Here is a 23,161-nt window from a genome sequence, read left to right on the forward strand (position 1 = left end):
AATTCTTTGCGGATTAGAACTCTGCAATTCTATCTTTCCACAAACTCTTCCCTATAAATAGGTCCTTAGTTTCGACGTGAAACAACACACAACAACACATAATATATTCTGAGTATTGACTCTAAACCCCTAGCCTAAGCCTCTCGCTGCGAAACTGTTCACGCGTTCTGTCGCAATCGATCCATAAATCGAACAGAACGTATCCTGTCCCATAATCGAGATTCGTTAAATAAAAAGGAGAAATAGCAAAGTCAAAGTGGTTAGTTTTCTGAGAACCGTGACGCACCTCTCAAGGGTGTGTCGTAATGTGTCCCTTTTCGATGATTTAACTGCTTTCCTCGCCCTTTTTATAAACTGTTAAACTAACCTAATATGATTGTTCTATCACGCCTAATAAATATAATATTTTTGGGGAAATCGGATTATCATGCTAGGTCCCTTAATGCTACTTAAATCAGATAATCACGATCAATTAGTGTTATATGTTGCATATTGCTAAAATCAATTCAGATTAGTTTAATAGTTAACGCATGTCCCTTCAATTATTTATGCTGAGCTAGTAAGGATATCCTGCCTCTGGAGTTATCGAAGAGCGAATTACTCCTCTCGTTAGTTACAGTCCCCCGAACCCTTAATCTCTACCTTGCGGGTGTATATTGAGAGATCCCCACACCAGGGATCACAAGGGAACCTACGGCCATCGTGGTCAAACATAATTGCACTCCCTTTATGTCACGATAACCGGGTTTTGTCAGTTTTTCTCATTGTCGTTAAAAACTGAATGGCGACTCCTATATTACTAGTCAATTGGGTGTATACTCACAGGAAATCCAATTACACTTGATTGAATAAAAAGAATCGTCACACCCACGAGGGACAAGGTCACGCATTAGCCTCGCGCTTTTTCGACCCCCTCACACTATTTAAATCAGATAACCACGATCGAATTAGTATTATGTGTTGCATATTGCTAAAATCAATTCAGATTAGTTTAATAGTTAACGCATGTCCCTTCGATTATTTATGCTGAGCTAGTAAGGATATCCTGCCTCTGGAGTTATCGACGAGCGAATTACTCCTCTTGGTAGTTACAGTCCCCCGAACCCTCAATCTCTACCTTGCGGGTGTATATTGAGAGATCCCCACACCAGGGATCACAAGGGAACCTACGGCCGTCGTGGTCAAACATAACTGCACTCCCTTTATGTCACGATAACCGGGTTTTGTCAGTTTTTCTCATTGTCGTTAAAAACTGAATGGCGACTCCTATATTACTAGTCAATTGGGTGTATACTCACAGGAAATCCAATTACACTTGATTGAATAAAAAGAATCGTCACACCCACGAGGGACAAGGTCACGCATTAGCCTCGCGCATTTTCGACCCCTCACAATATTTCCGATACGATCCATATTTCCGTTTCCGACAATATCATCGTTTCCGGAGTATTCATAATTTTCCTTTTGACGATTTCAGCTCCCACTGGAACCGAGATCCGTCGATTCCGAATATCCATAAATGGAGTATTTAAATTCACTTAAATACTTGATCCGTTCACGTACTATTTGTGTGACCCTACGGGTTCAGTCAAGAGTAAGCCGTGGATTAATATTATTAATTCCACTTGAACTGAAGCGGCCTCTAGCTAGGCATACAGTTCACTTGATCGCACTGAATTATTAACTTCCTTCTTCTTCTTCTTCCTTCCTTCTTCTTCTTCTTCACGCAGCTTTTGCCCATGGAAGTCAAACTTCCCTTTACACTTATCTCACACATTCTTACAATTTGATCCACGTATCTTTGTCTAACTCCCTTAGTCACCAGAATTGCAGGTTTCTCTTCACATTTGTCATTCCAACCAATCTCAACTGAGTCAATGAACACCAATTCACACTATAAATAACTCTCAAAATAGGCAGAAAAGGAGAAAAATCAAACTCAAAATCGTGAGTAACAATCAGTTTCAACCTCATTGAATTCCAACAAAAACTAAACACAATTCAATTTCACTTTCCTGGTTTTCTTTCTGTAATTTAAACCACCACCACCACCACCAACGACCACCGTCTGCCTACCACCACCAATCACCCGGGTTCAACCACCCAACACCACTGCAACCACCACCTATTCCCCTGCTGCCTCGCCCACCAACCACCATCGCACGCACCTCCACGCCTCCCCTACCTTCCTCTCTTCCTTCGCCCCACCGTGCCATCAACGCCACACAACACCACCACTCCAGCCACCTTCGCCCTCGCGCAAACCATCCCTTGCCCCATATTTTTCCTTCAAGCAACCTCAGCCTTCCCCAACCACCCACAACCACCGCACCAAACTCCCCTGTCGTCGCCCACCTCGTGTCGCGTTTTCTCTTCCCTTCGCCGTTCCGCCGCCGCAAACCCACCGCCTATCACCGGCGCATCACCACGACACTGAGCCGCCCAGCCCGACCACCTTCCTTCTCCCTTCTCTCCTTCCTCCTCCCGTGCCCTGTTCCCTTGCCCCTCCCTGTTCGTGCTCCATTCCAGAAAACCAAAACCCAAAATTCAGAATTTTAAACCTTGGTTTTTATTTTTCCCTCAAACCCAAATTAAGGTTGGGCCAATTGAATTGGGCCTTTGGTAAGTTAAGATCTGAGTTGCATTTTCAGATTTTCTCATTATGAACTTGTATGCCTTAATAAATTTGATAATTTAGTTAATTTCTAATAAAATTATTTATTATTTTTAAGGTTTTATTATCAATTTTTATGAGAATAAGATTCTAGTTTTATTTATCAAAATGGAATTTAAATAATATTTTTATTAAAATCGATTCATAAAATATACATGTATTTTGATCGAAAATTTGATTAATAATAATATTTCGTTAAATTTTGAAATTATATTTTATTAAAATTCGTTATTTATTAAATTTATTACTTATAAATTTATGATTTTATAAAATATTGGTTTTATAATTATTTATCGATTTAGTACTAATTCAATTATTTAATATTTTGAAAGAAATTGGACTAGGAGCTCAGGACGAACGAACTAAGGAAAATCCTTAGCAAAATCATGGAAGTGAGGTAACGGCTATTGCTAGTACCCGCAATTCCCTTGAAAATGCGATTATGAAATTACAACGTTATGATTGATTTATGAACTGAATGTTTTTGACATGTTTTATGAGTTGCGGGAAATGAAATATGATTTGATTGAATTATTTACTATAATATGATTTGATGGAAATATTTCTTATAATATGATTGATTGAATTTCTTATAAAATGACGTTTATAAGAAACCATGAAAGAAAGGATGTTTTATTTTGATCACATGATCCAAAGGAACTATGTTATTTCAATTGAAATAAAAAGGCTAAAATGTAAAATTAAACGAAACATGATAAAGGAAAGTGAAAGACCTAGTCCGTTTGGCAGTATATGTTCACAGGTTACGATTCTCGGTCATGCATGTACCCATGGGGATCCGCCCATTGAGCCAAGGCTCTCATGTTTTCGGGCCAAGGCCCCATGTTTTATGGACATCGGTCCATCGTGGAAGACGTTCCACCATGTCATACTTGCCACGGCTAGCATGTGCACCCTAAAGTTATGAATGAATTAAATAAAGGACTTTATAAAATGTTTTACTATATTCTTTTCTCCCTGTGTTATTAAAAAAAATGAATTGAAATGAATTTACGTTGCTAGAATAGTTCGTTACTGAGTCTTCGGCTCACCATTTTTGTTTTCTGTTTTAGGTACTGATGGGGACGATGGACACGAGTAGTGGCGAGGAATTTCACAATAATAATGTTCATTTAGTTTATGCTTAATGTTTTAATAGTTTAACTAAAAGACTTATAGTAAGTTATGTACTTTTATTTTGGTTTATAAAAAGGACTATTATGTTATTTTTGGGATTCTAATAGATTACGATTGATGGTTGCCTTGTAACTCCCAAGAGGGAGTTACGGCAGGTAATGTCCCGACCGAATTAGGTTAATTCCGCTACTAATTATGCTTTAATAATTGAATTAGAGGTCGGGGCGTTACAGTTTGGTATCAAGAGAAAAGGTTCTGGACCATAAGTGCTAGACCTTACGGGTTTCGCACGAAATAGATTCATTAGGCTTTAAGTAAAGAATTTTAAGGAATGAGTTAAAAAGAATGTTCTAAAATCTTTCTAAGTTAAAATGAATATGAGTGTGAGTGTAGGAACGGGATCAAAGGGTTTATTTTATATTATTATTTCGCTTCAACCTGATAAAATATGTTATGCAGAATGTCGACCATTGATGCTATCAACGATGTTACCAACGGAGCTCGCAACGAGCATCATGTTCACGATGATAACGACATTACTCGCGAGGAGTATGTCCATGTTAATGGCCATGAGGGAAGGATGGAACGATTGGAAAATGTGAGTGCAATGTTGGCCGAATTAGTCCATGATTCTCGAAAAAAGAAAGATGTTAGTGGGAACGAGAGCACAACGATGTTCAAGAACTTTTCATCACTCAACCTGAAGGAAATAATGCCCTTTGTCCAAGTATGCATTTAAGGGTAAGTCTAATAAATGCGGTTCAGTATTAATTATACAAGTTAATAATTATGTGAGATCAAGTGAACTGTATGCCTAGCTAGAGGCCGCTTCAGTTCAAGTGGATTAATGATATTAATCCACAGCTTACTCTTGACTGAACTGGTAGGGTCACACAAATAGTACGTAAACGGATCAAGTATTTAATGGCATTAAATACTCCATCTATGAATATTCGGAATCGACGGATCTTGGTTTCAGTGGGAGCTGAGATCGTCAAAGGCAAATAAATGAATACTCCGGAAACGATGATATTGCCGGAAACGGAAATATGGTTCGTATCGAAAATATAAATATTATCCAAGTCTTAGATGTTGCCGGAAACGGAAACATGGTACGTATCGGAAATTATTATCGGAAATGGAAATATTGCAGGAATCTGAAATATGGTCGGAAACGGAAATATTGTCGGAATCGGAAATATTATCGGAATCGGAAAATAATTCCGGAAACGGAAATATTAAATATTCGTTCGAATCGGAAATTATTTCCGGAATCGGAAATATTAAATATTGTTCGTATCGGAAATGAATTCCGGAATCGGGAAATTAATCGGAAGCGCGTCGTACGAATTAGCATCGGACGAGCTTGCTAGACGAAGGTCCAACGCGAAGCCAGGCCCACGTCCAACAAGCAAGCCACGCCACACAAACAGCCCAAGGCTGCGCCAGGCCCACCGCAAGGCAGGCCCAGCGCGCGCCTAGGCTGCAGCGCGCTCGCGTGGGCTTCGTGCTCCGTGGGCTTTGCGCGGGAATGGCCTGCGCATGCGGGTCGTGCTCGTGTGAGTGTTCGTGCTTCCGTACGAGACCTAAATCGTGTAGGATTCGTTTAATGATTAAATTCCTATTCCTAATGGATAAATTAATTATTAGAGTTTTAATTAGATTCTAGTTAATTAATTCGTTTCCTAGTAGTATTCCAATAGCTTTTCCATAGCCTATAAATATGTGATTAATGCTTACAATTCATAACGATTTTAAGTATTTAAAAAGAGAGAATTTTTTAGCAAAAAATTCAGTCACCTATTTGCCTTAAACCAGCCGAAAATTTGTAGTACCTTAAGGGCGATTCTAGTTAGTCAAGCTTAAGGCGGATCCGGACGTGCTGTGGACTTTTTACGGAGGGACGACACTTGGAGTCCTAAAGACTTGTTCTTGTTCGGTTCGGGCGCAGCAAGGGAGGGCACGCTACAAAGAGTATGCATCCTAATTATGCTAATTGTTATGTGGCAATTAATTTGGATTTCTGGCTTTAATGGTTTTTCCGCATGATTTATATTCAGTTATATGTATCATAACCTAACAATGGTATCAAAAGGCTCTAATTAATTCCATAATAATTGCTTAACATGGTTAAATTTTATAAATTTGCAAGGAATTAAAAGGGGTGATTAATTTTCGTAATTGTAATTAATTGCAAATTTGCGTTTATTTAATTATATGTACGTAGTTTTTCGGCAGTTTCTTCGTTACTCAACGAAATCGAGTGATGTTTGTGTCAATTCCGTATGTAAAAGGCATTCTAAAATTTTGACAAAAAATACTTTTTTTCGGCCGAACCCCGAATTCCCAAATTCGAAGCCTAACTATTACTTTTCAGAGGTTTTAGTTTTTTGAATGCAAAGTTTGTAATTTTAAGATGTTAAATTTAAATATTTGCGATTCTTGTTGTTAAATCTTGAATTTTTTATTGACCTACTGTATATGTTTAACAAATTTGAATGCCAAAGCTTGTTAAATATACAACCTAATTTGTAATTGTAATTAATTTGTTGAAATTCGAATAATTTACAATTGATTTGATTTTCATAATTAATTAACGATTTAATTAGGTATCCATAATTAAAAACCACCTTAAAAAATTGTTCATTTATGATAAATTTTAAATTTTCATGACCTAGATTTGAATCCATGATAATCGGAAATTAATTGATTAATAAATTTTCGAATTTTCGCCGTAAAATTATGAAATTAATATGATTTATTAATTTGTCATTAATTTTGAATTAAAAAGTTTTAATTTTTATGAAATACGCTCATGATTTTTGCACGCACAAAGCAAAGGACGCTACGTGTTACCCTTAAGGGGTGTTGTATAGTGCGGGCACGAGACGACGAGCAAAGGAGCTCGTCGCTCGTGCGGTACGAATGCAACGAGCAACAAGCAAGGGGCACGCACGCGAAGCAAGGGAGCTGGTCGTGTGTGGCTCGATGGGCGATGGGGCGAGAGGCAAGTGCAGCGAGCAAGGCAAGCACGCATGGGCAGCGATGGATGTTGCGCCACAACGTGCGTTGCCTCGCCCAGCAAGCACGCCAAGGCAAGCAGCCAAGGCAACGACAAGCCCAGCAGCGTGCCAATGCGATGGGCGAGTGGGTTGCGCGCAAGCGTGGCTCGCTGGGCCTGCTGCGTTGGTGCGTTGGTGCTTGGGCTTTGCGGTACGATCAATCGAGTGACAAGGGGTTTGTTGCTTGTTGGACTTGACAAGGCATGGGCGCAAGCCCATGGCCTTGTCTTGACCCGATTGGTTCGTTTTAATTTTAATTTTGAATTTTCAATTCGGAAACGATTTTAATTAACTTTAAAATTCGTAATTTAAATTGTTTTCTCGGAATTTAATTTTGAATAATCTAATTATTATAAATTCTAATTTATACTAATTATTTTACTAAAATTAAAACCTTGAATAAATTTAAATTCATTTAATTAATTCAACTGAAAATAAATTAAAAGGATTCAATTATAAATTTATATGAGCTTTAAATTTTAATTAAATTTGTATGTTTCCGGTTAGACTAGGAAATACATTTTTTATGTTTAAAATTAGTAAAGCATGTAAATTTATTGGTTTAAGTGGGAGTGTTTTAGTCATAAACTCTTGATTAGGTCTACATTCCTTTAAGGTTAAAACAACTTGATTAGAATTAATAAGGATTGAATAATGATTATTTGAACCCTTGATTAATTGTTGCAAATGTTTATGTGATGCATAATATGTTCTACTAACCAACTATGTGGGCCATTCATGATAATGAATGGGTGAATGGTATATATTGTATATGTATTGTTTTGCAGGTTATTGAAAGTGACTAGTATGGCCCAAATAGGATAGAAAATATGGTATGCGTACCATTAATTTGAATGTAAAATTGGTCTAATGCACCAAAGTTTTTCCAATTTAAATATGGTCTGCGTACCATCAAATAGTTGTAATTAGTTTAATTATAGCATATCCTATTTGAAGAAAATGGCGCCTCCCATGGAGAATTCAAGACGGAGTTTCCAATCCTTTTTCAAGACGGACTTTGAAGTTGAAGCTTCAAGATGAAGTCGGGCCATACAAGATCACATTTATATCTTATGCATGTTTTAAGTCATTTATTGCTTTAAATATGTCTTAATTATGCATGAGATTATGGCTTGATTATGTTGCATGATTAAGGATTTTAGTTCACTTAAAATCTAACCAACATAGTAAGAGCCTTAAGTTCCAAACTTTAAAATTGAGTTAAAAGGTGTCATGCCAAAATAACACTTACTTGGATAACCTTTACATCAATCTTAGTAATAGTTTTGCGCCATAGCGAGGTGTTACTTATTGATTCTAAAGGGGTAAGGTACACAAATGATTGTGAGTACATGTTAGTTTTGGTGAAACTCAACGATGTAAGTAAGGAGTCCTTTTATGTCGTGGCAAACGCGATAGGTTTACCTAATAAGTTCTTAGACGTACCTATCAACCAAGAGTAGTTTCTAGACTATTAGCAAAGGCTTTGCTTACCTAAACTATTTTAGAATTGAGTCTAAATATATAATGTGCTTAATTCTTCAATGATTTAAGGATCTTGGAATCATTTTATTCACACCTGCCGGAACACATAACTTGAATAAAATGCTTAATAAATGATAAATTATGCATGTTTGCTAGAATTTAAAGTTTATTAAGAGAAACTGTGAATTGTTATTTATTTGTTTATTCTTTTTCAATTGTAGTTTTAACTATGGAAAACAACAATCAAAACATCATCACGGGTTCTGAGCTTATGGTCAAGCTGAACCTAACAAATTTTCTTGAATGGGAAGCTAAGCTATTTGAAGTAGTCAGACTCAATGGACTTGAGTATGTACTGTTACATCCCATGCCAAGCTACTATGCCAGAGACATGACCCCTGAAAGATTTGCCGCATGGGATGCGGGTCTCATAAAGGTTATGAGTCTCATGCTGAACAATATCCCTGATGAATGGGCTAGAAGGTTTGTAGCATACGAACCTTTTACGCTCATCTAGAATCTGAGGGATATCTGTCGTGGAAACACAGAGGACAGGGACCTAAAGGTCCATGAGTTGATTGAATCAATGTCTGGTCTAAAGGTTGGTTCTCCCAACAGGTGTTTTAGGATGGAGGTCCAAGAAACACATGTTCAGCTCCTTCGCACTAAACAAAGGGTAGGCAGGTTCCATGTGGAGCTTATGCTTTCATATTTTGATCGCCTAAGTCTGCTAGGAACACCAATAAGCGAAAGGATGGCAGTTTCTATCTTGCTCAATTCACTTAACAGTGGGTTTGGTCGCTTCAAGCAACTATACCTAAGTGAACCAAGAGAAGAAACAGTTGCAGAGTTTGTTCACCTTGTCAGAAAGGTTGAGATAATACTCGACTGTGAAGCCAAAGATTTACTTAAGGCTAAAGGGAGACCCTTCAAGAAAGGTGGAAAGTCCAAGGGCAATGCTGAGTCAAGAAAGAAGACAAAGCAGGACAAGTCCACATCAAGCTGTCTTTATTGTGATGGAATAGGCCATTACAAGAAAGAATGTCCAAATCTTAAGGAAGATCAGAAGAACGGAACAGTCGTTCCATCTTCAGGTATTTTCGTTATAGACTGTATACTTGCTAATTCAACTTCTTGGGTATTAGATACAGGTTGTGGCTTACACTTATGTTCCAATTCGCAGGGACTAAGAAGAAGTAGAAGGTAAAGCAAGGGTGAAGTCGACCTACGAGTGGGAAATGGAGCACGGATTGATGCATTAGCTGTAGGAACTTATTAGTTGTTGTTGCCCTCTGGGCTAGTTTTGGAACGGGAAGACTGTTTCCATGTTCCAAGTCTTACTAAAAACATCATTTCTGTTTCTTGCTTAGATGCTAAGGGATTTTCCTTTTTAATAAAAGACAATAGTTGTTCGTTTTATTTTAAAGAGATGTTTTATGGATCTGCTAGATTAGTCAATGGACTTTATTTATTAGATCACGACAAACAAGTTTATAACATAAATACCAAAAAGGCCAAAAAGAGTGATTCAGATCTCACCTATCTGTGGTATTGTCCATAGGCCATATTAACTTGAAACGCATAGAAAGACTTCAAAAGGAAGGAATTCTAGAACCATTTAACTTAGAGGATTATGGTAAGTGCGAATCATGTTTTCTTGGCAAAATGACAAAGCAACCTTTCTCTAAAGTTGGAGAAAGAGCAAATGAACTATTGGGTTTAATCCATACATATGTATGTGGACCAATGAGTACAAATGCTAGAGGTGGTTTCAGCTACTTTATCACTTTCACTGATGACTTCAGTAGATATGGTTATGTCTACCTAATGAAGCATAAGTCTGAATCCTTTGACAAATTCAAGGAATTTCAGAGTAAAGTAGATAATCAATTAGGCAAGAAGATTAAGGCACTGCGGTCTGACAGAGGCGGTGAATATCTGAGCTATGAATTTGATGACCATCTGAAAGAATGTGGAATTCTATCAGAATTGACTCCTCCTGGAACACCTCAATGGAACGGTGTATCGGAATGAAGGAATAGAACCTTGCTAGACATGGTTAGATCAATGATGGGTCGGGCCGAACTTCCAATAGAATTTTGGGGACATGCACTAAATACAGCTGCACTCACTATAAATAGAGCTTTGTCTAAAGCTGTTGAAAAGACTCCATATGATTTATGGTTTGGAAAGCCTCCAAAAGTTTCTTTTCTTAAGATTTGGGGATGTGAAGTATACGTCAAACGATTAATTTCAGACAAACTTCATCTAAAATCTGACAAATGTATCCTTGTGGGCTATCCAAAAGAAACAAAGGGGTATTACTTATACAATACATCTGAAAACAAGGTGTTTATTGCTCGAGATGGTATCGTTTTGGAAAGAGATCACATTTCCAAAATGACAAGTGGGAGAAAAGTAGACCTCGAAGAAATTCGAGTCGAATAACAAACTCTAGAGAATTCTCAAGATGACATCCAGGATGAAACTCATAGATCTTTAGAAGTATCTGGTGAGAATCAAGGACCATCTAGAAATGTAACCCCGCGTAGATCGCAGAGATATAGATCTCAACCGGAAAGGTACTTAGGTATTCTGACAAACGAGAGCTTGAAGTTCTATTACTTGAAAGTGATGAACCGGCGACTTACAAACAAGCTAAGACGAGCCCTAGCTCCAAGAAATGGCAAGAAGCCATGCAATCTGAATTACACTCCATGTCTGAAAACCAAGTTTGGGATTTGGTCGATTTGCCAGATGGCTACCAAGCCATAGGAAGCAAATGGGTTTTCAAACTGAAAAAGGACAAGGATGGGAAACTTGAAGTTTTCAAAGCTAGATTGGTTGCAAAAGGTTACAGGCAAGTCCACGGTGTGGATTACGATGAAACTTTTTCACCAGTTGCAATGCTAAAGTTTATTCGGATAATGTTAGTAATCGCTGCATATTACGATTACGAAATATGGCAGATGGATGTCAAAACCGTTATCTTAAACGGCGTTTTAACAGAAACTATGTTTATGACACAGCCTGAGGGTTTTGAGGATCCAAAGAATGCTAAAAAGGTATGCAAGCTTAAGAAATCAATCTACGGATTGAAGCAAGCATCAAGGAGCTGGAATATACGTTTTGATGATGCAGTCAGTGATTTTGGTTTCATCAAGAACGCAGAAGAATCTTGTGTATACAAGAAGGTCAGTGGGAGAAAAATTTCTTTTCTAGTATTATATGTCGATGACATATTACTTATCGGAAGACATTCCTATGTTGAACTCTGTCAAGATTTGGCTTGAGAAATCTTTTTCGATGAAGGATCTAGGAGAAGCACAGTATATACTGGGCATCAAGATTTACAGAGATAGATCTAAGAAGATGATTGGACTTAGTCAAAGCACTTATATCAATAAGGTGTTTGAAAGGTTCAATATGGCAGACTCCAAGCGAGGCTACCTACCCGTGTCTCATAGAATGACTCTAAGCAAGAATCAGTGCCCAAAAACACTTGATGAGCGTAGACGAATGAGTGGGATTCCATATGCATTATTGATTGGTTCAATAATGTATGCTATGATATGTACACGCCCGGATGTTGCGTATGCACTCAGTGCTACGAGCAGATACCAGTCAGACCCAGGAGAGGCACATTGGACTGCTGCCAAGAACATTCTGAAGTACCTAAAAAGGCACAAAGATGATTTCCTGGTCTATTGTGGAGATGATGAATTAATTGTTAAAGGCTATACGGACGCAAGTTTCCAAACCGACAAAGGTGATTTCAGATCACAGTCTGGGTTTGTCTTCTGCCTCAACGGAGGTGCAGTAAGCTGGAAAAGTGCTAAGCAAAGCACCATTGCGGATTCTACAACTGAAGCGGAGTACATTGCTGCACATGAAGCAGCAAAGGAAGCTATATGGCTAAGGAAGTTCATAGGTGAACTTGGTGTAGTCCCCTCCATTAAAGGACCAATAGCTTTGTATTGTAATAATAATGGAGCTATTGCACAGGCAAAGGAGCCTAGACACCACTAGAGAGTCAAGCATGTACTTCGTAGATTTCACCTTCTAAGAGAGTTTTTTGAAAGAAAAGAAGTCGAGATAAGCAAGATTGGAACTGATGACAACATCTCATATCCATTAACTAAACCTCTGCCGCAGGCGAAGCACAACTCGCAAACTGCAGCTATGGGAATCAAGCATGTTGGAGAATGGCTTTAATGTCCTCATTTAATGTTTTAAAGTTTTAGAGTTTAATACTTTGTAAAACATTATTGGTTAATCATTCACATTAATGAATAAAAATTCATTTTTCCATTTAATTTGTGGTTTATTAAATGATGAGTCCCTTCAATTTGACGATTTATTCAAGATAGACTGTCAGGACCAGTCCTGTGACTAAGAAATGTCTATCAAGTGAACTTGAATGTCAAAAGTTGAAAATGGTCCCTGGTCGGAGTTTTCTATAAAGATGGACGCATAGAAAACGTTAGACGACTAGAATGCAAGATGACTAGTAGTTCTGTTTCTTGAACTATGTGGACATGGCAATGTCGCAATCATTTGCATAGATACTTACTTTAGGAAGATTAGTATCAGACAGACCTATGAAACTTTACTGTAAGAGATGAAAATATGTCGCAAGTAAATTTCATTAAAATTATTAGACATTAATCCTCAATACCTGAGTGATTTGAGATTACTTGTTTGAGAACTGCTTACTTTGACGTTGTCAACTGTCGCACCGTAAAAGGAGGCTATAAAGGCAACGCTCGGGTAATCACCTATCAAACGAAGTCTAATCTCAAGATCGCAAGATTGGGATTGTCCTCCCATAAATCGGGATGAGATGCTAAAAGTTGTACAAGGCCACTCGGAGAGCTAGAAACTGTAAAATGCATGGCCGTGCTCAGATGAATCATAGGCTATGATTATCTGTTTATTTGATCAGTTGAACTCTGAAACCGAGAAACACCTCTGGACATAATAAGGATGACAACTCTTACCTTATGTTCAAGAGCAAGCATCGAGTGAAAAAGGAATTAGGAAATGCACACTTGTCCCTAAGGACAAGTGGGAGACTGAAGAAAATAATGCCCTTGGTCCAAGTATGCATTTAATGGTAAGTCTAATAAATGCGATTCAGTATTAATTATACAAGTTAATAATTCTGTGAGATGAAGTAAACTGTATGCCTAGCTAGAGGCCGCTTCAGTTCAAGTGGATTAATGATATTAATCCACAGCTTACTCTTGACTGAACCCGTAGGGTCACACAAATAGTACGTAAACGGATCAACATTAAATACTCCATCTATGAATATTCGGAATCGACGGATCTTGGTTTCAGTGGGAGCTGAGATCGTCAAAGGCAAATAACTGAATACTCCGGAAACGATGATATTGCCGGAAACGGAAATATGGTTCGTATCGGAAATATAAATATTATCCAAGTCGTAGATGTTGCTGGAAACGAAAACATGGTACGTATCGGCAATTATTATCGGAAATGGAAATATTGCCTGAATCTGAAATATTGCCGGAAACGGAAATATTGTCGGAATCGGAAATATTATCGGAATCGGAAAATAATTCCGGAAACGGAAATATTAAATATTCGTTCGAAACGGAAATTAATTCCGGAATCGGAAATATTAAATATTGTTCGTATCGGAAATGAATTCCAGAATCGGGAAATTAATCGGAAGCGCGTCGTACGAATTAACATCGGACGAGCTTGCTAGACAAAGGCCCAACGCGAAGCCAGGCCCACGTCCAGCAAGCAAGCCACGCCACACAAACAGCCTAAGGTTGCGCCAGGCACACCGCAAGGCAGGCCCAGCGCGCGCCTAGGCTGCAGCGCGCTCGCGTGGGCTTCGTGCTCCGTGGGCTTTGCGCGGGAATGGCCTGCGCATGCGGGTCGTGCTCATGTGAGTGTTTGTGCTTCCGTACGAAACCTAAATCGTGTAGGATTCGTTTAATGATTAAATTCCTATTTCTAATGGATAAATTAATTATTAGAGTTTTAATTAGATTCTAGTTAATTAATTCGTTTCCTAGTAGGATTCCAATAGCTTTTTCATAGCCTATAAATATGTGATTAATGCTCACAATTCATAACGAGTTTTAAGTATTCAAAAAGAGAGAAATTTTTTGAAAAAAATTCAGTCACCTATTTTCCTTAAACCAGCTGAAAATTTGTAGTACCTTAAGGGCGATTCTAGTTAGTCAAGCTTAAGGCGGATCCGGACGTGCTGTGGACTTTTTACGTAGGGACGACACTTGGAGTCCTAAAGACTTGTTCTTGTTCGGTTCGGGCGCAGCAAGGGAGGGCATGCTACAAAGAGTATGCATCCTAATTATGCTAATTGTTATGTGGCAATTAATTTGGATTCCTGGCTTTTAATGGTTTTTCCGCATGATTTATATTCAGTTATATGTATCATAACCTAACACAACCCACCATCCTATGGTGGCAAGCCCGATCTAGTCGAGTTTGAGGATTGGATAAGTCGCATTGATCAGTTGTTTGAAACCCTGCAATGCCCTGAGAAATGGAGAGTTGATTTCGCAGTGTTTTACTTGACGGGTCAAGCAGGATTATGGTGGAAAGTTAACAAGGAACGAAAGAATGTGTCGGGATTTGGTTGGAACCAGCTCCAGAAGTTAATGAGAGACAAGTTTTATCTACCATCCTTAAGGAACCAAAAGGAAGATGAGTTTCTCCACTTGCAACAAGGAACAATGAGCGTTTTGGAATACGCAAATAAGTTCATGGAGTTGTCGAGGTTCGCACCAGACCTGGTGTACACAGAGCAATCCAGGATGAACCGTTTTGAGCGAGGTCTTTACTTTAAGTACCAAGATAGGCTGTCCACTCAAAGGTTTACTTCCTATCAAGATATGGTCGATATTGCAGCTAATGTAGAGCGAGTGGTACTGCTTCGAGAAGAGAAGAATGTTGGGTATAAAAGGAGAAATGATAACCAAGGTCAAGGAGGAGAAAAGAAGCCTAACCAAGGATATCAAGGAAATCAAAGGAGGAATGATGGTAGTCAAGGAAATAATAGGGGACAAGGAATTCAAGGAAAGAACAATCGGTCGCAAGGATGTGCTAAATGTGGAAAAAGGAGTCATGTTGAGAGTGAATGTCGTGTTGGCACAAATGCTTGCTATCGATGTGGAAGCCATGATCATTACGTCAGAGATTGCCCAAATCAAGTGACGCCAACCATGAGAGGACCAGTTCCAACTAACAACGATCGTGGTCGTAACAACAACCACGCAGGAGGTTCAAACCACAATCCACCTCGACCACCGCGAACTGGAAGAGTTTTTGTGATGAGACAAGATGAAGCAGATGAGGATGATAATTTTATCACCGGTACCTTTTCAATCCATTCTTTACCTGCCCATGTTCTTTTTTATTCTGGAGCTTCACATTCCTTTATTTCTCCATTGTTTGCAAAATGTTTAAATTTGAAACCATGTTGTGACTTTCATGCTATGAGTGTTTCACTTCCTAGTGGAGAAATTGTAAAATGTAGAACTATGTATAAGGATTACCCTATCGTAATAGAGAAAGTGGAGTTTGTAGCAGACTTAGTAGCTTTTGACCTATCTGAATTTGATGTAATCTTGGGAATGAATTGGTTGACTAAGTATGAAGCTAACCTTAATTGTTCGAGGCAAAGTGTGAACCTTAAAACGCCAAATGGAGATAGAGTTTCATTCCATAAGCTAGTAAGAAAACCAACGATTCAAATTGTCCATGCTTTGAGAGCATGTAAAATGATTGAGAGTGGTTTATCTGGTTATCTGTGTAGTGTTATTGACCTAAATACCTCTGGACCTTCCATTACCGACATACCTGTTGTTTGTGAGTACCCACATGTTTTTCCAGAAGAATTACCTAGTATGCCCCCACCAAGAGAATTAGATTTCAGCATTGAATTAATTCCAGGATCCACCCCTATTTCTAAGGCACCATATAGAATGACACCAGCTGAGTTATAAGAATTAAAGAGACAATTAGATGAGTTACTTGAAAAAGGTTATATTCGACCTAGTGTTTCACCTTGGGGAGCCCCTGTCTTGTTTGTGAAGAAAAAGGATGGAACTATGAGGTTATGCATAGATTATCGAGAGTTAAAAAAGATTACTATTAAGAATAAGTATCCTTTACCCCGTATTGATGATTTGTTTGACCAACTTCGAGGTGCAAAAGTGTTTTCTAAGATTGATTTTAGGTCAGGTTACCATCAACTTCGAATTAAACCTGAGGATATTCCAAAGACAGCCTTTAGAACTAGATATGGTCACTATGAGTTTGTTGTGATGCCTTTTGGGTTAACCAATGCGCCAGCTGTATTTATGGATTTGATGAACCGTATTTCTAAACCATACCTTGATAAGTTTGTGGTTGTTTTCATTAATGATATTTTGGTATATTCTAAGAGTAATGAGGAACACGAGGAGCATCTGAGAAAAGTGTTAGATATGTTGATTGAAAACCAGTTATATGCTAAGTTGTCGAAATGTGAATTCTGGCTTAAAGAAATATCATTTTAGGTCATATTATCTCTGAGAAAGGTGTATATGTTGATCCTGAGAAAATAAAAGCAATTGTGGAATGGCCTATAACTAGTAGAAAAAATGCCATTTGCAGCAACCCATTTGCAACTCACGTGATTACTGATTGCTACGAAAAGCCTATGGTCAACGCGGGTCAACTGTTTAATGATCATTTAGCAACCTATACGGGCTCAAAACACTGTGAATTAATGAAAAAAAATCCAGAAAAATAACTGCAGCGTGGGGGGTCTGTGGTTGTTGCGAATAAGTGTATACTTGCAACTTAGTCTTGAAGTGGACGCGATGTGACTTATCTTTTCATCACTCCGCTATCGACTTTCTCCGCTCACCCATTCACAGTCCCTCAAACCCTAGCATCCTCCCCCCTCTCTCTCTCTCTCGTCTTCAGATCTAACATTGCTAAGGTTGGAATTCCGCCGTTTTCACCATTGTTCGAAGGAATGTCGGTGTTATCCTATGATATTGAGCGAATTTGGTGCCGATTTACCCTCTCACCAAGAATTCCAGAGTAGGAGAAGCAAAGCCACACGAGTTGAACCATGATTCTTCCAGTTTGTTGCATAGTAGGCAAGGTAATATCTCTCTTTTCGAATTTTTCATCGCCGTCTTTTTCTAGGGTTTTGTCTGCATTTGTTTGGGTTTTTTTCTAAATCCATAATTTCTTCAACTTTTTTATTCGATCCCTAATTCGATCCTTTAACCCTTAGTTTTCTTCGAATTTGTTTGATTAATGTTTATCTGATGTGATTATTTTTAGGGTTGATTTGTTGTTCTTCATTTGACTTGTTAATTTGATGTAAATTTCTGGGTTTCTGTTGGTTGAGAGATTAATTTAGGTCATTTTAGGTTTGTGGTTAGGACATTATTCAAGGTATATAATATGGGCCTAGTTTGGGATTCATTTCTTAACTTTAATTTCGAACTTTGGCTTCTCGATGAATATGGTGATTTGACTTGACAGTTGAATTTAGTTGCCTGATTTTTTCCAGTTATCCTAAAGATTCTTTTGGTTTGCTTCTTTCTTATTGATACTTGAGATTGTCTTTTTCAACTGCACACATTCACGCTGATGGTGGCATGCTCCTCCATTATGACAATATTCCATCTAAAGAAAAGAGGAACATGAGAATTGCTAGTAACAAAAAACGAACTATTAAATGCTTCTATTAATAGGTTTGGTGTGGCTAATTAGTTGTTCGATTGTACTTGAAACTTCTTCTAGCAAACTGAACTTGTGAAAAATTCTTGTTTTTTCCTTTTAGATAGATCTATATAATACCATGGTTGAGAAGGAGGGTACATATGGTGAAGCAGATTCTCTGAAGGCCTATAAGGCTGCTCGAGAAGAAAGTGATCAAGCTGCTGAAGTGGCTGTTGGGGACAAGGTCTCATCAGCGCTCGTAGACCGGGTGAGTCTGGTTAATCTACAGATTTATGGTCCAGCTTTAGTATATAGGTGACACTTACTCATTATATTTGTCATGTTCATGTTGGTAGGTCGATGCAATGCTTTAGAAACTGGAAAAAGAAATTGATGACGTGGATGCCAAAATTGGTGATCGCTGGCAGCTTCTTGACAGGTGCAGTAGATGATAAGTTAATGCTTTAGATATAGTGTTTAACTAATCATTAAAGACGAAGATCTACTATTTAGAGTCTGCTTGCATTTGAAATAGTGTGTGCTTCTCTTTCCCCAAAGAAGATTGGGTAAAATCTGCTATTAATATACTGCAATCTGTTTTTTGGGACTGTTTAAACTATAAAACTACATACTAAACAGTAGACATTAGTCTCTAATCAAGGACTTGACGTCCTCAAATGTGTTGTGTATATTGATGATCAAGTATTCTCTCCTGGGTTTTCTAGCAAGTGTTTAACTGTTCTCTCGGAAACGTGACTCCGAGTAATGCACATAATCCTATTCTCAAGACAAGCTTCTTCTGAAAGTTACTCTGTAGGTGCTTAAATAGGAAAGTTTGCTATCTGTTGGAGTACTCCTCGCACGTGTGCTTAGTTAAACTAAATAAATGCTTGTGATTATTCTATTTTCATTGACAAATTTAGGGGATAATCTGTACAGAAGTATGAATACTAAAATATATACTCTAGGAGAGTAGGAGTATTGTAGGACTACTAAAATTGAGACATTTTGAAGCTTAACCAAGTTTTCTTTCTAACTATTCAGGAATTAATGCTCTAATTATGTAGGGCTTACTATGTTTACAAGGCTTTATTTAGTGAGCTTTCTCTCTTTAAACCACCAAGACAAAAATAAATGTTCGAAAGAGAACTTTGTTGGAGATAAAATTTGATAAATACAAGTAATGTCTTTTCATTAGTACTGGTTGATGCCTTGAGGTTTATTTTGTTCTTAACATTTGGGAAACTACCTTGTTCTAATAAGTTTCTCAGATGAAGATTTCAGTTGCAACTTATTAATCCTGGGTACATTAGGGTATGCTTCTTATTAACTCAAATTTGCACTTTATTCTGTACAAGATAAATGGCTTTTGCTGAGATGTTCCAAGCCTAAACTTTTCTTGTATGCGCTCGAGCCTTTACCACCTGTTTGGTAAAAGGTCATATTTAAAGGGATGGGAATGTGCTGATGTGCATATATGCCGTATCGTGCCCCATGTGACGTAACTCTATTTAGTTACTGAGCCAGGCCTGATTTGGCCTTGCCTATGGGCCGGCTCTAGGACAATTGTTTTTTCACTTTTTTTTAAAGTTCATTGAACTGAGATGGGCCGATGCTTGCTTGGAAATGAACTGTAACCATATACTGCTTTGATCCCCAGGCTAGAGTCGCGAGACCACTTCTGCTGTTGATGGCTCGGTTTGAATTAGGCATCTGGGCTAGACTGAGTGGCCACTGTTTTGGTTATAAAAGTTAATGAACTAAAATATTGTTACAATCCGAAGGTCTGATTGTAATCCGAACTAAAATACTAGACTTATTTCAGGATTGAATTTTTTTTATTGTTGTTGTTTTAGCTGGATATATTTCTCCATTCTGTTGTTTCTTGATTCATTAGGCGACAATGCTTTTCAAATTGGCTGGGCAACGAGATATAGGAAACTCCTTAATCCTGTGCTTCACTTACAATTTGGTTCCTATGGCCATTCCTTATTATGTTTTTTCCGTGTTATGCATCTAGTACTACACCCTTCATTGTCACCTCCAACAGAAACTGGTTATTTGGAATTAGACTTGAAGAACTTTCTGAAATGGTCAGGGATACTAAAATTTTAGCTATGGAGGATTACGGGGGTGTAAGTAACTTTATATAGTTTCCTCCCTTTTTGTAATTATAGCCGTTTATCTAGTGGGTTCTGTTAATTTACAAAATGCAATTTAAAATAAAAATCTACAACTAAGTCGAAATCCTTCTTCATGATATGGGGAAAACCTATGTTAAACTGATTCGGGTCATTTTAGGGTTTAATTTGTTGTTTTCTGATGTTATTTAAGTCGATTTTGTTGAATTTTTGGTGAAATTGGTTTAGGTTCTTGGATTTCTTCTCTTTTTGAAGGACATAGTCTTCATCCAGTGTGACTATGGTCAGTCATGTGGTGGTAAGGCCGTAAGGGTGGGGAAGGGCTGAAGGGGAAGATGAGAAGGAGATAGAGGCGATAGATACACGAAAGAGGAGGGAGGGTGCAGGGTAAGGGGTGTTGTATAGGTTGATATGAGCTTGCAGAAGGTGTTTCAGGAGGGAAGAAGAGGTTGGAGTTGTGGCAGCGATTTCAACTTCAGTACTTGCTTTTAAGCACAAATTTTTATAAACATCATTTAGTAACCTTATTTTGACATAGTCATCTAACAAATGATGTTGGTGGAATTTTATTAGCATGGACAACCTACATGTAGTCCCGTGTATGGTTTTGTTGATAGTCTCTGTTATTGAAAAGCTTCTTTTGTTTGCTGTTGTGAACTGTAAGTCTTTGTATCTTTGGATAGAAACTATTTTCTTTTTAAATGGTAAAATTCTTTTTAGTTTCGGGCAAAGATACAAGATGAGAGTTGGAATTTTTGGTTGCTCCCTTAACCATGTGTCATATTCAGATTTATTGATGTATAGTATGATTCCACTTAGTTTTTAGCAAATTTCCAAACATTTTTCAACCGCTTATTGCTAATTGGCTGCAAAACAATTGCATTTTTTTGTCCCCTTCCCTTCTTTCTGAGCTAAAGTGCTTAACTGTTGAGATGTAAAACACTCTTGTACGTTGGAGTCTGGGCAGTCTTTTTGCTGGAGTGAGCTTATTACACTGAGTACCAAATATCGGGATCTCACTGCACACTCACAACTTTCTTTTACGGTAACCAGTACCTTCTAGTTTCTTCTATTTCTTTAAATGGAAATTGTTACGTGGTATGTTATACTAAGTTATTTCTTTCCTTTCGGTTGTTAAATGCATAGGTGCATGTGTCTTATTTTATGTGTATTTTTTGTCTTTTAAGGAACCATAAAGGAGACTGTAGCTTTACACTATGTACTCTCTAGTTTGAACCTTTCTTCCTTATCAGTCAAAATGCAACAAGGATACACGTACTTTTGTGCTTTGACATAATACTTTGTTTGAGATCAGCCCCCAGCATCCTGTTTTGAATAATATGGACCATGAGTTTGCTTGGTGGTGCTACTAAGTTTCAGTAGGCTATTGTAGGCCAGTCAGTATAGTTGCCACTTGCAAGTTGTTTGATTTCTGGTTGTCTAAAATCTGAATGAATTGCTTTCATTTCCATTTGGTTAGTTTACTTTGTTGCACTTACTCTTTTGTGGTTCCCTTTCTTTTATTGTCTAAATGTCTGTGAGAACTCATGTTATGTGATTTCTTCGCGGAGATTGAATGTTGCTATCATTACTTGCCAGTTTGCCAACCTAATACTTAATTGGATAAATTATGTTTCTTTATCAAGAAATCAACTAATATGTTTGCAGATGACAATTATGGTTTTGATTATTTTACTGCATTGTCTGTTTCTTGTTGATTTTGTCTTGTTTTAAGCTTTTCTGAAATGGCCTAAATCCTGTCTTTTACCGTGACAAATATACTCCCATCAGTTTCATAATATACATTGTTTGTTGATCTCTCTCAAAATATATTGACAAGAGTTGTAAGAAAATAATATTTAAAGTATATTTAAATTTTAACCTTTTGTTATATACAAGAAAACTGTGAGTGATATTTATATGTCAAACTGTGTGTATTTCATGCCAACATGGGTTCATTGATGGTCGTTTACTATGCTAAGCTCACTGAAATATTTTGGACTTCAGGAAGCCATCTGTGTCATGCATATGCTTAGCTGAAGCTTTTCTTGCTTCAAAATAACTTCAACAAGAACTTAAGCCAGAAGGACTTGCAGACGATAGCATCATCTGTGGTTTTGGCTGCCCTCTCAGTTCTTCCTTATGATCATACACGTGGTGCATCTCATTTGGAACTGGAAAATGAGAAAGAGAGAAATATGAGGATGTCTAATCTTATTAATTTTAATCTTGATCCCAAACCTGGGAGCAGAGAAGTGGTAAGTTAGATTGTCCACCCATTAGTTTGTTTTGCTTATTATTTTTGTGTTTATATACACTTTTTTCCAATCTGATAGCTGTATTGTTTTTCTAATTCTGACAGCTCTCACGCTCAGCTTTTCTTTCGCAACTGGTATGCCCTTCCAACTGGTCATTGTTTTAGATAATCAATGTTGAAAACTTGAAAGATTCCAAGGCAGAAATTCGGTCTCTTTCATGTCATCTAATCTCTTTTTTCTTTATTCAATTGGCAGGTCTCCAAAGGTGTTATGTCTTGTGTACTTCCGGAAGTTAAAGATCTCTATCATCTCCTAGAGCATGAGTTTCATCCCTTGGATTTGTCTTTAAAAGTTCAGCCCTTGTTGAACAAAATTTCTAAGCTTGGCGGGAAACTCGCTTCAGCTTCTTCTGTACCTGAAGTGCAATTGTCAAAGTATGTTCTTGCCTTGGAAAAGCTAGCAACTCTTACATTGCTACAACAGGTGCAATGTTTTGCTCTTTTTGCATCTCTATCAAGTTTATTTTGTTAGTGTGTACACTGTGCCATAGCTGCCCTCAGAGTCATTGATATCCTACTTTTCACGTTGCAGGCTTCCCAAGTTTACTAGACGATGACCATTGAGAGCTTGTCCCAGATGATTCCATTTTTCAATTTTTCTGTCGTGGAAAAGATT

Source organism: Spinacia oleracea, chromosome 3 (assembly GCF_020520425.1).
Source record: "Spinacia oleracea cultivar Varoflay chromosome 3, BTI_SOV_V1, whole genome shotgun sequence".
Classification (NCBI taxonomy): domain Eukaryota; kingdom Viridiplantae; phylum Streptophyta; class Magnoliopsida; order Caryophyllales; family Amaranthaceae; genus Spinacia; species Spinacia oleracea.